The sequence below is a fragment of the Haemaphysalis longicornis genome, unplaced genomic scaffold (genome assembly GCF_048455015.1).
Source record: "Haemaphysalis longicornis isolate Haplotype H1 unplaced genomic scaffold, Haemaphysalis longicornis Haplotype H1 scaffold_6, whole genome shotgun sequence".
Lineage (NCBI taxonomy): Eukaryota > Metazoa > Arthropoda > Arachnida > Ixodida > Ixodidae > Haemaphysalis > Haemaphysalis longicornis.
Genome location: NW_027526407.1, coordinates 17,802,005 through 17,817,151, shown reverse-complemented (window position 1 = coordinate 17,817,151; position 15,147 = coordinate 17,802,005).

Genomic DNA, 15,147 nt, shown 5'->3' with positions numbered 1-15,147 from the left:
AACCGGAGCAGTTAACTAAAAAAGAAACGAACAGTTCGATGCATATGAGAGACAGAGTCCCAGCATATTCACCGACCGGGCCGGACGATGCACCGCTGTCGGAGGCGAGTCGGCTACCTGGGAAGCGTGGCTTCGCTGTAGGCCAGGCCGTCCGTGTTCTTTCCACGACCTTCGGCACTTCTTTTCTTTCTGTACGGCTCCATCGTAGGGGCCGCAGACTTTGGGCGCCGTATCGCGGCGGACACGATCAGAAATTGTCACCCGTTTCCTTAAAATTTGGGTGCACTGGCAGAAGATATGGGGAGTCGACTCATGAGAGCCAACAAACCCCACCGAATCCACAGGGCACAGGTGACAAAGGGGGTGGCCGTCTGATGTGCGGCTTTCGCCGACCAGAGCGGCAAGAATGAGCAAGAGCCCTGAACGAAAAACCACACAAAGACTTATATTTAGACAGGCAAGTCACAAATACAAGCACGAGGTAGCAGATCGATGACAGACAACTTAGATGGAGTTCAATTACAAGAAACAGTCCAATTAGACAAGATGTTACAAACATGAGCGTTAACAAATGAATATTGCGAACCGGAGCAGTTAACTAAAAAAGAAACGAACAGTTCGATGCATATGAGAGACAGAGTCCCAGCATATTCACCGACCGGGCCGGACGATGCACCGCTGTCGGAGGCGAGTCGGCTACCTGGGAAGCGTGGCTTCGCTGTAGGCCAGGCCGTCCGAGACGATCACGGTCATTCGAGGCCCGGGAGCACGTTGGAGTCCTCCAGGGCGCGGGTCGCCGATGGTGTGATGTTCAAACTGGCAGGTGCAGTTGTCAATCACGACGTCCAAACGTAGCTGGTGGGTTTAGGTGCGGCTTCTCTTTTTATAGGCGCGCCGGCGCGCCGGCGCGGAGAGGGAGAGCACAACACACCACGCGCCCGCCGCCGTGAGCGAATAACTTCGCTCTTCTCCCTTCTAGAATCTTCGACGCTCTTTAGAGCTGGCAAGGCCACGCGCACCTCCTCGAAAGTACTGGAAGCTTCGACGAAACTGGAGCGACGGAGGTTTTATTTTTGTTGTTTTCTCGCCGGCGAGCCGGCGGGTGATCGCGTTACTGTCGCTTCGTTCGAGAAAGTTCCAGCCCTTTCTCGGGCCGAATAGAACCCAAGTGGATGAATCGGACGACTGAAGAAGAGTTAGGCGCTGTACAATAAAATGAAAAATTTATACGATACTTTTAGACGTCGTACGCTCGAGTTTGTGACAAGGAGTAAATTGCTTGTTTTTATAGATTGCTAAATACAAAGTTGAAAAAATGATACATACCGCAAACCATGTAGTGGTTTGTTTATTTATTGTTTACTGCCTGGCCACGCTCGGCTTTGTTATCTGTGTCCCAAGCGAAGCGCGTCTTCTATTATTTATTTTATTGCCACATGGGCTATCTCATTCAGATGAGCAGACTGTTTCGCCCTAGCCTGACTAGCCCAGAATAATCTTCTTCGACCGTTTTAGAAACAATCGCGCGGAAAGATAAAAGCGTTCAGAGCAGACGCCGCCGTATTCGATTCGCCGAGACTCGCCTACGCACGTCACTTTGTTGACCGCCGCTTCGCCGCTTGTGCATTCTTTGAGTTTTTAGGGGAGTACAAGTTCGCTCCAATAAACTTGTTTGTCCTTTAAGACAGCTGGGTCCTCTATGTCTTCGCGACACTTGGGTGAATAATGTTAACCCTAGAATACACAAAAACAATTTTGCGAATTTCACTCTACAAATACGCAAAAAGTGGGAAAACGTGGTTTGAAAATTATATCCCTGCTACTCTGGAAAAGCCTAACAGGAGGTTAGAATTTCAAGCCAAACTCATAGTTTTAAGGCTTGGAATGTTACGAGTACATTCGTATATGGTGTCGTCAATAGTTCTGTTGTGTAGTGCGTATATGGTGTCGTCAATAAGCAGGTCAATAGTGCTGTTTTTAATACACCCCTGAGAGTGGAAAAAGCTTTCGAATAGGTTTCACAAGTTTGTCATTGATTCACCGGCAGGTAAAGATTTTATGTACATTTTTTAATATAAAACCCACTTAAATGTCTGAAAACATTTACACGGTTTATCTCTAACACCTACCCAAGAGGTAGAATATATTTTCTAATACTAAATATATTTGAACATTTCACAACAACACAAGCGGGTATGTTGCCAAGATTTATAATTATGAGAACTTCTGATAATTCAAACAAAATTCTTGGATTCCTTCCAGTTATAATTATTGCGACTGTGCTGTACTGGCCCAGCCGATCACCGCAAGGTAATACCGATAGTAGGGTACTTCCGCGAATAAACAGTTTTAGCCTAGTTTTTATAGGTAGCTATAGAGAAGATAATGAGGCGGGCAAATAACCAAGTTTTACTTGTGTGTTTTCAAAAAGCTTGGGGGTCTTTGAAACATGTTACGCTTTCTTATAAATATGTTGTAGTGAAAAAAAAATAGACACACAAGATTACGCAGCCCGAAGTTCAGTTCAACTGCCTTTCTCAGGTGACCGAGAGGGTGTTGAGAAGCGGCTGTTTAACCTGCCTTTTGTCGTGATGCTATTTTGAAACTCCCTCAATATGTCACTCTTCGGTTATCTTTGGTGTCGATCTAACGTGGTGTTCTTCTGATTCGGGAACACGCAATGGGTTGTAATCGCATGCGTCCGCTTTTAAATGCAGAGCATTTTAGTAACTCACGATGTCACCCGCGTTGGCGTCCGTAGTCCGCATGACTACGTAGTCCGCACCCTACACTATATAAAGAAATAATACCTTCCGGCGCCAGGTTTCGATCCCACGACTCTACGGGCGGAACGCAAGGTACACGGCACTTTGCCGACTGCTCCACGGAGCCGACACAGAATGGAAGGTTACACACGCGCTTATATCCTTGACTCATTCAACCGTCGGCCACAGGTGCGCCCTCTCCCCCGCGTCCTCCTCGCCTTCTCTCCGCTCGCAACACCCTCTCTCGCCGCGTTCGGTTCGCGTTCATGTGGTGGCGCGATTTCGGCGCTATAACACTCTCTCGCGAAGGGCATTGGATTGGATTCGATTGGATTGGATTGGATTGGCTTGGCTTGGCTTGGCTTGGCTTGGATTGGATTGGGTTGGATTAAAGTGGATTGTGTTGGATTGTGTTGCGTCATAGCCGCGCCACGTTGCGTCGTAGCCTCTCCACGTTGCGTAATAGCCGCGGCAAGGGGTTCACGGCACGTTTCACCATCGACTTCATCGACAATGTCTACGCTGGAAGTTATAGCTCGCTGTTGTAACATGGCGCCAGCGAGATGACCAAAAAGGTTTTTTATGCATTAAGATGGCTACAATTAGCATGAGGCCTCTGGACCGAACGTAACGAAGGTTTTTGTTGACATTTGTTAAGGATTTCACAGGATCGCACTTTGAAGGTTTTTACTTCATAGTGCGCACTCTGATCGCACTCTGAAGGTTTATGAGGGAATTTGACTGCTATTCTTCTTGGTTCATTGGGAGTTGGGTTCATGTCACGGAGTAGCGCGGGGGCGTGTAATATGGGTCCTTATTTTGGTCAAACTTCCTTCTTGGCTATGTGTTGAGTGTTGCAATCGATTATGAGTTTTCTCAGTATGTGTATTCCTGTGTTGCATTGGGTAACTCCTTCCAGTTACAACGTTTCTATATCTAATGATTCGCTTGGTGTGTTATGTAGACCAAGTGCGTTAAATGTGTCATCGCGTGTCGTTGTTGGTGTACACAACGCTTGCTTGAATGCTTTAAGGATTATGTTTTTGAGCTTGGTCTTTTCATCCCTCTGTATTGATAAATAAGGGGTGACATATAACACCCTGGAGAGAATAAATGCTTCGACCAGCCATAAGTTTGATTCTTTGAGTGTGTGGAGTCCGCTTGCTGCCCGTGAAACCAGTCTTGTCGGCAGCGAAGTGTTTGCGAGTGTCTTGATGGCTGCCGTATTGTAGCTATTACATTGAATCTTTAGTTCTAGCACCTTAATCGTGGAGGCTGTTTGTAGGCTTGCCGTGCCCCAACTCTATAGTTGGGGTCTTTTGAGATTTCAGCCTACTCCACCCGGAGAAAACTTTAAGAGCTCTGACTACTCAAGCAACATATTTGAAGGAACATCCAATTCGTGTAAATTATTCTTGTGGTTCTACGATATTGATGGCTGTCTGTAAGGTTTTATGGATGTGCCCAACACGGCCACCGTGACGCAGATTGGGAGGTTTTATGCGTAGGGGGTATGGTGGAGGCTTTAAAGGTTAAATAATTGTTAAGTTAGTCCTAGCATAGCGATTCACACGAAGGGACAGGGTATGAAATCTTGCGCGTGCCTCTCCCAAAAAAATAAATTCTCTTAATTCTAGGCCTCCGACTTCTAGCTATGGCGTTCTGTTTGTTGGGAAGTTTGATATATTGTCCTAGGTTCTGCTGGCAACTTCTAGTTCTTGGATGTTTTGTTGAATATTTCTACCGAACTAGCTTGGTGAGATGAAAATCTAAATGGATGTGGAGCCTTCGTTTGAGCTGCCCTTACTATCGATTACTTGATGCTCAATCCGTAGCAGTACGTCTTGTATTGATATGTTGGCTGTACATCATATCATAGTAGGGGGTTTAAGTCTTCGCCCTTCGTATATCTATTTAGCGTTGTCAGGATCACGTGTTCCAAACGTTTTTCTAGGGAGAAGGTCACTTAGATTGGTCTTAACTTGTCCTATATCAGTTTGCCTTCAGGCTTGAGTATCAAGACGATATTGGCAGTTTTCCATTCTTTGGGTACGTGCCCTTGAGTATCATGACGATATGGGCAGTTTTCTATTCTTTTAACGTGCCCTGTCTTCACCACACAACTATACGTAAGACTTGAACGAAGCCTTTATCCACGTTCCATATTACTTTGTTGATGATTCCGCCAGGTCCAAGTGCAGATCTTGTGTTGAAACATTGTATGGCATCCCTCTCTTCTGCTTTTGGGATCGGTTGGTCTAGAGCTGGGTTAGGCAGCCCCTGGAATGGTTTTGTCTCCCTTTTGCTTCCCACCGATGTACTTGTGCTTATTTCCTTCATTAGGTAATCTTCTACAACTAGGTATCCGTGGATGTGCTTAATAAGGCTGTCTCTTGGCAGTCTTACATTGCTGGGAATAAATGAGATGACGGTAGATGTCACAGGTTTTTTATCCCATCTTCACATTCATCCTCTTTGCGTCTGCTGTGGCAGTTTTCTTTTGTAAGCTGGTTGGCGTGGTCTCCTATGTGTCGGTGGAAAAGTGATATAGGTCTCTGTACGCTTCGGTTGAAATTCTGCTTGCTCAGTGTAGTAGTTTCGCGTATATTTCTTGGAAGTCTGCCTCTTCGGGAATTGGCTTTGTTGCTTGGCTGGAGTCTTTGTGCAGTAGCTCTATGCCCTCGGCGTTTTTCAAGACATGATGACTGCGTATTTTTTATGCAACTTAGTCTTTTACATGTGGCCACCAATATTATTTGCGAAGATCAAATCGAAGATCTTGTCTACCCTGTGCTAGGTAAAGGGTAGAAGGGAAAATGAAGTGCCGGCAGAGCATGCGGCAGGGCGCGTACGAAACCCGTTATGTAGTCTGCTCAAAGCTCACCTCACGCTGCCAGAGGAGGGTGGTGGATTGGTGCCATGGTTGTGGTTTTGACAACATGGGTTAGCCTGTTGTCTATGCCATCGGCTTGGGAACGGGGAGCCGTCTGTTAGTGGAGCGCCCAATTCCTAGTGTAACATGGGCGCCTATCTACTGCGGAATAAGATCACCTCAATGACAGCACACATGCATTTTCGTGCTTACTACTGTGTAGGCATGCCTGGACTCTTTCACCAGAACACTCAGAATGCTCGATAGATTGGCTTACCTAGCACAGCGTTGGTATACGCAGAGTTGGAGATGTGGCAATGTAGAACCTGCTTTAAGAATCCCAACCGCCAGCCTCGCCATTGCTTGGCAGCCTGCTAACGACGGCTTCGCTTGAAATATCCCGTACATTTTTAATTCTCTATGAGCTATAAACTTTAACGTGTAAACAAAGATTTTGCGTGTTTCTCTTGCGTGTGCGCTAATACGGTTGAACGTCACAAGGCTTTGGTAGATACGGTGAGTCTTTGTTTACGCCTTCCTTGCTATGCTACTAAGAGCTTCATGATTCTTAGCATTTGCTAAATCATTGTAAACATGTTCGCCCAGAGACTGGTAATCGATTTCTGGGGATGCCAATTTATCTATTTAAACCAACTTCGGTTTTGTCTTCAGTGTGCATTTCGGCGCCCGCTTCTGTGGTCACCGAAGAAAGAGCGAGCAGAAAAGCTAAGAATAAAATAATGGCGGAAAAGTGAGCGGAAAAGCGGTATGCCGAGGTTGCATGGGACATGCTCCTCGGCGGAGAGAAAGTACGACGCAATGACAAACTACACGAACCGCGTCGTTGTGCGTTCGCTGCTGACGCGACCACTTCGTGAGACACAGTAGCTATGCGCCGTCGCCAAGAAGACTGCAGTTCGCGCTGGGCTGTACTTTCACATTGCGGAGTACCGCAATCGTCAGGCATTATTTTTAGTTTTCTTTATAAAACAACCACGGGGGAAAACAGCGGGTATATCAGTCAATAATAAAACACAACTAAATAATGGGCATCCTCGATTTATCAGTCATGAACGGTCCGCGGGAAGTCCGAGGACGGCGTTCGGACAGTATTTCCCGCAGAAATACATGGTGAAGTCGATCACTGGATCAAGACCCTGGCAGTCAGCGGATAACCCGGGAATGATAATCGAGGGGTCCCTATAAATGAACTCCACAAAATCAATAAAAAAACTTACGACCATATAAAGTAATGCTTTCACATTTACACACATAAGCAACCTTAAGCTTCCCCGCAAAACATTTAGTCGCTTGAGTTAGGGTTGTAATCGTTACCCGCAATTAGAAAACATTTTGCAGTAGACTGAACATTTAGGTTGGCCGAGTCAGAACAATTGCACAAAGAAACTTGAATTAGGAGTTTGATTTTGTACCAACGTGACACAGAAACAAAGCAGCATCATTAGAGGAGTAAAGCAACAGACCTGTTGGTTCCTTCTAAGGTCCCATTTGAACGTGTTTCAACTTTATCGAACCGGTTCTAACCGGAATGGTATGGTGATCCGAAACCAAATCCGAAAGGGTTGAACATGAACCTGTTACGAGCATCAGAAAATTTCCGTTCGCAACCCGATTGCAACGGATAGATGTCTTTTCAGCTTTAAAGATGACGGCACCACATAAATATAAATATGGCTTTGACGTTCGCTCCTGTCCCAATCCCTGTTTATACTATCCTTGCGGCCTTGTGGTAGCTAGCCAGACCAAAACAAAAAATGTTTGGCTCACTTAGCTATACATACTTGCGCCATTGAAAGGTGCATTTCCACCTTGCAATACGTTTTGTTGTGGCATAATCTTTTCTGCAAGAAAATATTCTGAGGTAGAGCTGCTATGGGCCGTGCCTTCATTGTGACTACAGCATATCATTGACAAAAGCATTGCGTATGTTAAAGCAAGTTAATTTTACGGCAGCCCACCCGCGCTTTCTACCGCGATGAAGCGTTCAATCTCTTTCTGCATAATTTACTCCTGCCCATTTACGTAGAGAAAAAAGGGAACGTCAAAATAAAATTATTTGTACCGAGAAATAGTACGCGCGTTTTTATGCCAAAAATCTTTCACGTGCTCTGATACCCCGACTTCACCACATATAAAAAAGACAAAACGCGCTCGCCTCACGCACACTCGTCGTTTACCAACAAATGGCTAAATTCTTAGGAGGAGTAAGCATCACGAGAGAGAATAATAGAGGACCTTATTCCCCGAGGTTGGGGAGCTCGCCCCAAGCTCTGACTTTTTCAAACTTTATGGCAGCAGACAAGTCGCAATCCGCAAAACTTGGGTGTATTTAAGTAAAATTTCCTTCATTTTAAAAATATGCGGTGATTTTGTGGCTTGATCAAAGATAGCAGATATCTGAATTTGAACTATTGTTTCTTTGCACATTGACCACATATGAACTCGTTTTCCGTTAGAATAATATGCTACTATTAACGCCTTCAATCGTAGCGCAAATTGAATAGAGTGAATCCGTTTCTGGGTCTCCTCTAAAACATAAATGTCATTTAAAACACAAACTCCAGCTCTTGAAATTTGTGTTAGTTTATGTACAGAAAAAAAATTGACCAAAAGTGAGGACTCCTGTGCGCGTTCTCCTAAATGGCTCGGGCCGAGCCCTAACCCCTTTTAGAGTTGAGCTCATTACGGCTGCTACCTCACCGCTTAATAGAACAAAAAAGAACTCACGCAGCTTACATGTTCAGCAAGGTGATGGCCGATTACGGCAGCGGAATGGCTTTCTTCATGTATAAAAAGCATTGCATAAGGAAGTACTCATCCTCTCATATTGTCAGGTTTAGACTATAATCAACGTAGTGGCCGCCCTTGCCAAGCAGATTCCAGCTTGTTAACGGGTTTTATTACCGCGGATTAAGCATCTTCATGGGGCGGCCAGGGCCGGAAGTTCTAAAAGGCCGATGTGGAAGCCGGCATTGCGAGGGTACAGAGTGCTCGCCGGGAGGGCCTCCGCCAACACCAGAAGGCTCAGCCCCAGGATGTGTCCATGGTTGACAGTGGCCTTGAAAGGCATGTCATCCTCCTAAGGAGAGGTTGGCGTCCTTCTTAGTCCTGCTTCCACAGTCAATTGACGTGGAACATCATCAAATCAAATCAAATCAATTTTTATTTTCAACAATACATTGTTGAAGGTCACCCTCGCATAAAACTGCTAGACACAGCTCGACGAGGCCAGGGGGACCAATATAAACTTCAATGACATGCATGCTTACAGTGATAATTAAAAACAACAAAATTTGTACAATCATGTGATATACCAAGTCTATTTTAAAAAAACTTCTGTGTAAAAGCAGCATTGAATTTGCAACAGAAGGGGAGCAGGCAATCGCAGACAAAACTTTTCCCGTACTTTACACTTACTAAAAGCATTCAACAAACATACTTCAACAACAAACAGATCATCAGTCAAAAAGGATCCATAGTTCAATTTCTATTCATCGCTAAAAATAAAAACACCCCTGATCACGTGATGTACGTTGAAAAACAATTTACATGTAGTGTTCAGTGTCTGAAGGCGGCGTTGAAGAACAGACCGAAAACCAACGCACGCACTCCGGGGTATGTCTCGAACACCCCGAGAGTATCATCATCATCATCATCGTCATCCTCGTCGTCGTCATCGTAATCGTCGTCGTCATCGCCGTCGTCGTCATCGTGCGGGGTTATGCACCACATATTCCCACGCAGACGTCCAATAAGAAGCTGCCAACCACAACGGGGGAAGCGATGATGTCAAGGAAGGATATCTGTTTGGAATGTGGTGGTGACAACAGAGATGGGCCGGTCGGTCCCAAGTGTGTTAAAGCAGTCATCTACTCAAACAACGGTATCCCTTCATCAGCATCGACTGGGAACGACCGTATGCCCTCGAGGGTTGCGTTTGTTGCAACCCCAGGAACCTGGCGGCGTGACCTGGGCGCACCAACGTCTCCAAGCGCGACTGCAACCTACCTGCGCTGCCGCGCCTCAACTGGGCTAAAAGTGCAGAAAAGCTTGTGAACTTGTAAGCCAAGTGTGGTGTTTTTCGAGTAGTTGAATTCTGTTATGTTTTTGCCGGATCGGTACTCCCAATGCCATTTGTCATGGTTCTCTTGGTCAGTTCTATGTGCCTGTCTGGTAGTTTGGGAGTAGAAACGCCGTTTTTTGTATTGTATTCTTGCCCTATTTTTTTCTTTATCAAGCAGATATCCGATGCTTATGGGGTAATAAATGTTATATACCCCAGACTTGTAAATTAGGGTGCTTTGGCAGTTGTAGAATGGGTAGAACAGATGTAAGCATGAAAGTTCCGAAGAGTGGTACTTTGTGAGAAAGCCTGTGTTTCAGATATTAGTCTATTGTGAACGACCATTTGTTAGACTATTGTCAACGACCCAGCTACACCAAGTTTCCATCATTTGTGTGTCGCATATTCACCGTTTCGTACGCAAGTCACCTGAAGCAACAATAAAATTTCAGTACTTTCAGTCAGCATTGCCAAAAAACATGAACAATATTCAGGGACTTCACTAGACGCCTCATTAACCACAACCTAGGCTATCCACAATGACACACAGCAGACACTTCTCGAGCTTCCAAACTATGCCTATATGCCGAGATTTCACAGGGAATACCATGCTAACTATATCCCTTTAAACAAAGCCAACCCACATCGTAGTCACCGATACACATGCATAACGATGATGATGATGATTGTAGAATGATAGTGGTATCTTCTTTGTAGAGAGGTGAGGATGCGTCATCTCTTCAAAAAAAACTAAAAAGAAACTAATATACTTGTGTTTTACACTCTTCGTTTCTTACAAACTTCGCACTTACGTGAGCCAGAAAAATTTATTAGGCACAAAGTATCTTTTTTCGGTTACGGGTGGTTGCTGTACTCGACAATCATCCCCGCTCTGCTTTTCCTCGACCAGCATTCTAATCGTCTTTTCTTCGCCTCGACAGCCTCAACCTTAACTCGCTATGTGCTACCCTTAAATCTTTGGGATTCAGGAAGGCGGATGCTTCCAACTAGAATTGGAAGGATGCCCTTGCATTCTAACACTATGTGCCGCAGTTTCCATTTCTTTTCCGAAGGCCCCGAGAACAAGTTTGTAATTTCCATTTTTTTCTCTCCATAATTCGTATGTGGGTGCCTTGCCTCTTGTTTGGTTACCTTGATTGTCTTTGATTCTCTACTGTTCTTTCTACAGTTCATCCTTAGCCTTTCGGTGTTCCTTAGCCACGGCGTGTCCACGCTTTTAATGTAACGTTATCTAAAAACATTACCTATCCACCTCCTTCGCTCAAAACATATTTCATTCTACTCTTCTATAACTTCAAACGACGCGCATTCCATCTCTCTGCACTGCCTTGTTAATTGTTTTTTTTATGCGATCCTAAGGCAAAACGGCCTACTGTTCTCTGGCTCACTGGAAGGCCTGCTAGACCTTCTGATTTTAAGTAGAGTACTGCATTCGCAAATGTGAGACCCGGTACCAATTGTCATTTCCACATTCCTCTCACTAGATACCAATTTTTACACCCACACACAGCTATATGCTACATTATAGATGCATTTTGCTTTCCCTCACCGTAAAGTTGCTGAGCATTGAGTTCTTAAGCTTTTATCCCCTAGTTTTATCCACATTTCCAAATATTTATATTTCTTTAATCTGGGTAATGGCTATGCGTCTGCGCGAGTGTCATGGAAAACCAGTATTATTATTTTTCTACGCTAAAATATACCTCTGGTCGGTGGCTTCCTGACCGCTAATATTTATGAGCGGTTGCATATTGGTGTGGCAATCAGCTAAAAAAGAAGGTCGTCTGCGTATAACATTATTCCCGGAATACGCTGTTGTACCACTTCACCTTACAACATTTGCGTTCGATTGAACCCTAATTGACTTCCTTCTATTTCTTTAACGCTTCCTTCTAAAGCATAAACAATACTGGACTCAAAAGGCGTCCCTGTTTTATTTTCTTAGTCCAGCAGCTTCTCGGCTTTCTCTTGTCTTTCTACGGGTTTCGTTGCTCGGCTTCAATGATCCTATGCTATATGAACGCGATCATTTCGTCGTACTCCAAATAGTTGTCTTGGTATTTATTGACTTCACCTTCCAGCAATAAAGCGATGATTCTTAACTGTGTATCATTCAAATTATTTCCTAAGATTGCTCAGATTACTAAATTTGTGCGGAACGCGCCACCAAACTGCAAGGTTATCCGCTTGAGATCGCTTCCTGAGCTGTCCTAACCGTTTTCATCTGTCCTCGTTTCCTGCAACCTTTTGCATACTGTTTCGCATACTAGAGTATAGTTTACAGTGAACTGTCTGTTGCCGCTTTTCAACGTTTGTCCGTCACACTTGTTCTCGGCATTTACTATTACAAGCCGCTTTTCCTGACATGGATGTATCACGCGTGAATGGCGGTGCTGTGTGTATCATCGAAATCTTCAATGTGGAAGTGATATCTCCAACTAAAATGATTTCACTCGAAGCTTTCAGCTCGGTTATATCTCTTCTCAGGCAGTTGATATCTTTCATAACTAAGACTATTTATATCTCTTCTCGAACTGTAAATCTAGAACCATGCCCATATTGTTAAACATTTAGACTCAAACTTTACGAACTGCAGTCATGCATGGCATTGGGGTATCAACCACCTCCGTTGCTGTGTGGGATATGGCATTGTGCTTCTAAACCTAAGGTAGTGAGAGTAATTCCTGGCCGCAGCGGCCAGTTTTTAACGGAGATGAAAACAAAAAAAAAAAACGCCTGTGTGTTTGAGAGTGCGGCGAATGGTAAAGATCCCAACGTGGTCAAAATTAATCTGGAGTCCACCACTACGGCTCGCCTCACTGCTTGTGTAACGTCAGAGTGCTAAATTGCACAATCAATCAATCAGCCTGCGATGTCTTCTATATGTATTTCCAATCATTTCTCTGCTTTCGCAGCGACTGACCGTCCCTGTCTTTATCAAGCATAAGGGTTTTCATTCAGATACTAAAAATGTGCTTCGAATGCCGGTCAGAACATTTGGGTGGCAAACGCCCTCACCACAATGCAGGAGTTAGCCATGAACCTGCACTCCTACTCACGGTTCAATCAGCTTACAAAGGAATACAGGTGCTTTACATAAAAGATGCCAAATATTTTAGCGGTGTCTTACGGTTTGCATATTTTATGAGACTAAAGCAAACATTATCGGCTTTTACCTCGGTGTCGAACCCGATTCCGAACTGAACCGAGAACCAGAAACGAACCTGAAATTTAGCCAACCAGAACGGAACCGAACCCGTATGTTTTACGCCATGTTGGAACTGAACACCAACCCAATCCAATCAAAGCGAGCGTTCCCAACTGGTTTAGGGGGATCAAAACATTAATTCTGTTTTAAATATGGTGCTGTACTTTGCGTCTAAAAGTAGTTTTAGCACTCGCCTGACATCACCACCAAATATTTTGCATAGTCTGTAGTTTCACGAAGTATCAGGTTTTGTTATCATGACCCTGAATTTATTCTAGAATTGTATGTACAAACAATCAGTTTGCATAAGGTATTGCCCATCTCCACCAGTTTTCTTTTGCATTGAGAATAGGTAAGTTAAACGTATACTCTGACAAACATTTATTAGCTAAGTGTAAGGGTTTATACGTACTTGTTGTTTGATATTGTGTAATATTTTCAATGTACGTATATACTATCAGTTCGCATTAGCTACTGCCCATCTGCCCCAGTTTTGTTTTAATTTAGAATATATTATATAGAACACATATTTTATTATTGTGTAGAGTTTCAATGTGTTTCTAATTTTATTCCCACGTGACCCCATATGAAGCCCTCAGGTATATATTCAAATAAAATTCGTATTTTTACACTTATTCTTGTTCCAATAAGAAGTTACATAAAACTGCCGTGAGACACCAACAATCGCACTCCTTTAGGTCACCGGTACTTTTACGGGGACATTGTGCCCGTTGTTTATTGCTCTAAGAGAGTATGACAATAAAAATACAACTTCGTCACTTTCTCAACACCGCTTTTAAAGTAGATGGGACAGCATTTTTTATCAACTTAAATGTGTCACATCAACAATTAAGGGCACATGGATTAAAGACGATTATGCTTGTAAGCATATATCTGTGGTCGATTAGCGAGATGATTGGATGAATTATTGTGGATTAGTTGGACTGGTGTATTTATCAATTCGGATGAGACGAATCAGCGGCCCGGATCAGGTGGATTAGTGGGTAGCAGAGACATCAATATTTTTGGGGTCCTTGACATTCGGAAGTTTTGCAGTGCTCCCTATGCCAACCAATCGGAAAATTTTGTTGCGCACAAAATATTGCAACCACATGATTGCTATAAATAATCGTTTGTGTGCTCCTATTGCGCTGCTATGTTATTTCTAGTGGAATACTAACATGTCTTAATCAGTTCAACAAATATTTCGAATGGTTACTCCAAATTGACGGGATCGAACACAAGCCCGGTGTAATAGCACTACAGGAAACGAACAGCAACCGCAGACTCCCGTGATACGTGACGTACACGGACCCGATGGAGGAAGAGGCGGCAGTGCTCGTCCATAGGAACGTGGCGGCTACTCCACACGTCACGGCGCAGGGCGGATGCGAGCAAACATTCGTCGAGATTCACGCAAGAACAATTGGCAACCCGTGAAATCTATACGTCTAGAGCACGTACTGCCGCCCGTCACAGCGGCAGTACGACGACTTTCATCGAGTGGTGAGCCAGGCGAAAAGGTTGGCGGGAGCACGCCACTCCTGGTATGCGGCGACTTCAAGTCCCCTCACAAAACGTGTTGATACAAGTATCAATGGAAGACAGGCAAAGCTCTAGCCAACACCATGGAGGACCATGAGATGGCCCTGTAAACGAGCCACACGTGGCCACTAGAAGGGAAAACAGTGCCAATAGGGACACAACTCCGGACCTATCGTGGCTGTCGGGGCCCTGGAAGTGGCCTGGAGAAACAAAGACATGGACCTGGGCTCCGACCACAGGGTGATCGGCATTATCATCAAGGAACTCGAATACCGCGCATTGCTAGGGAAAGCACGCGTAAATGACTGGGACAAAATGCGGAAATACACGCAAGAAATAGAAGAGGCTTAGGAGAACAATGAGAAAGCATACAGAAACAAAACGTACGTGGAATGGTGGAAGGAAAGGAAAAAATCCCTCCTGAAGTTCACGCAAGAACTAATGACGACGGCGCAGACACCTTTCATTTACGCCAGGCTGGCTCACATTTGGGCGGCCCGACACTTGCTAACGCGTAGGTGGAAGCGTTAACGTTACAAGAAGCTGGTCAAATGTATCATGGTCCTAACAAACAGATCGCCGAGTACGCGGCCAAGCTATGCAGAGAGAACTGGCTGCGCACTTGCGACGGCTTGCAGTGTAACCTATCGGT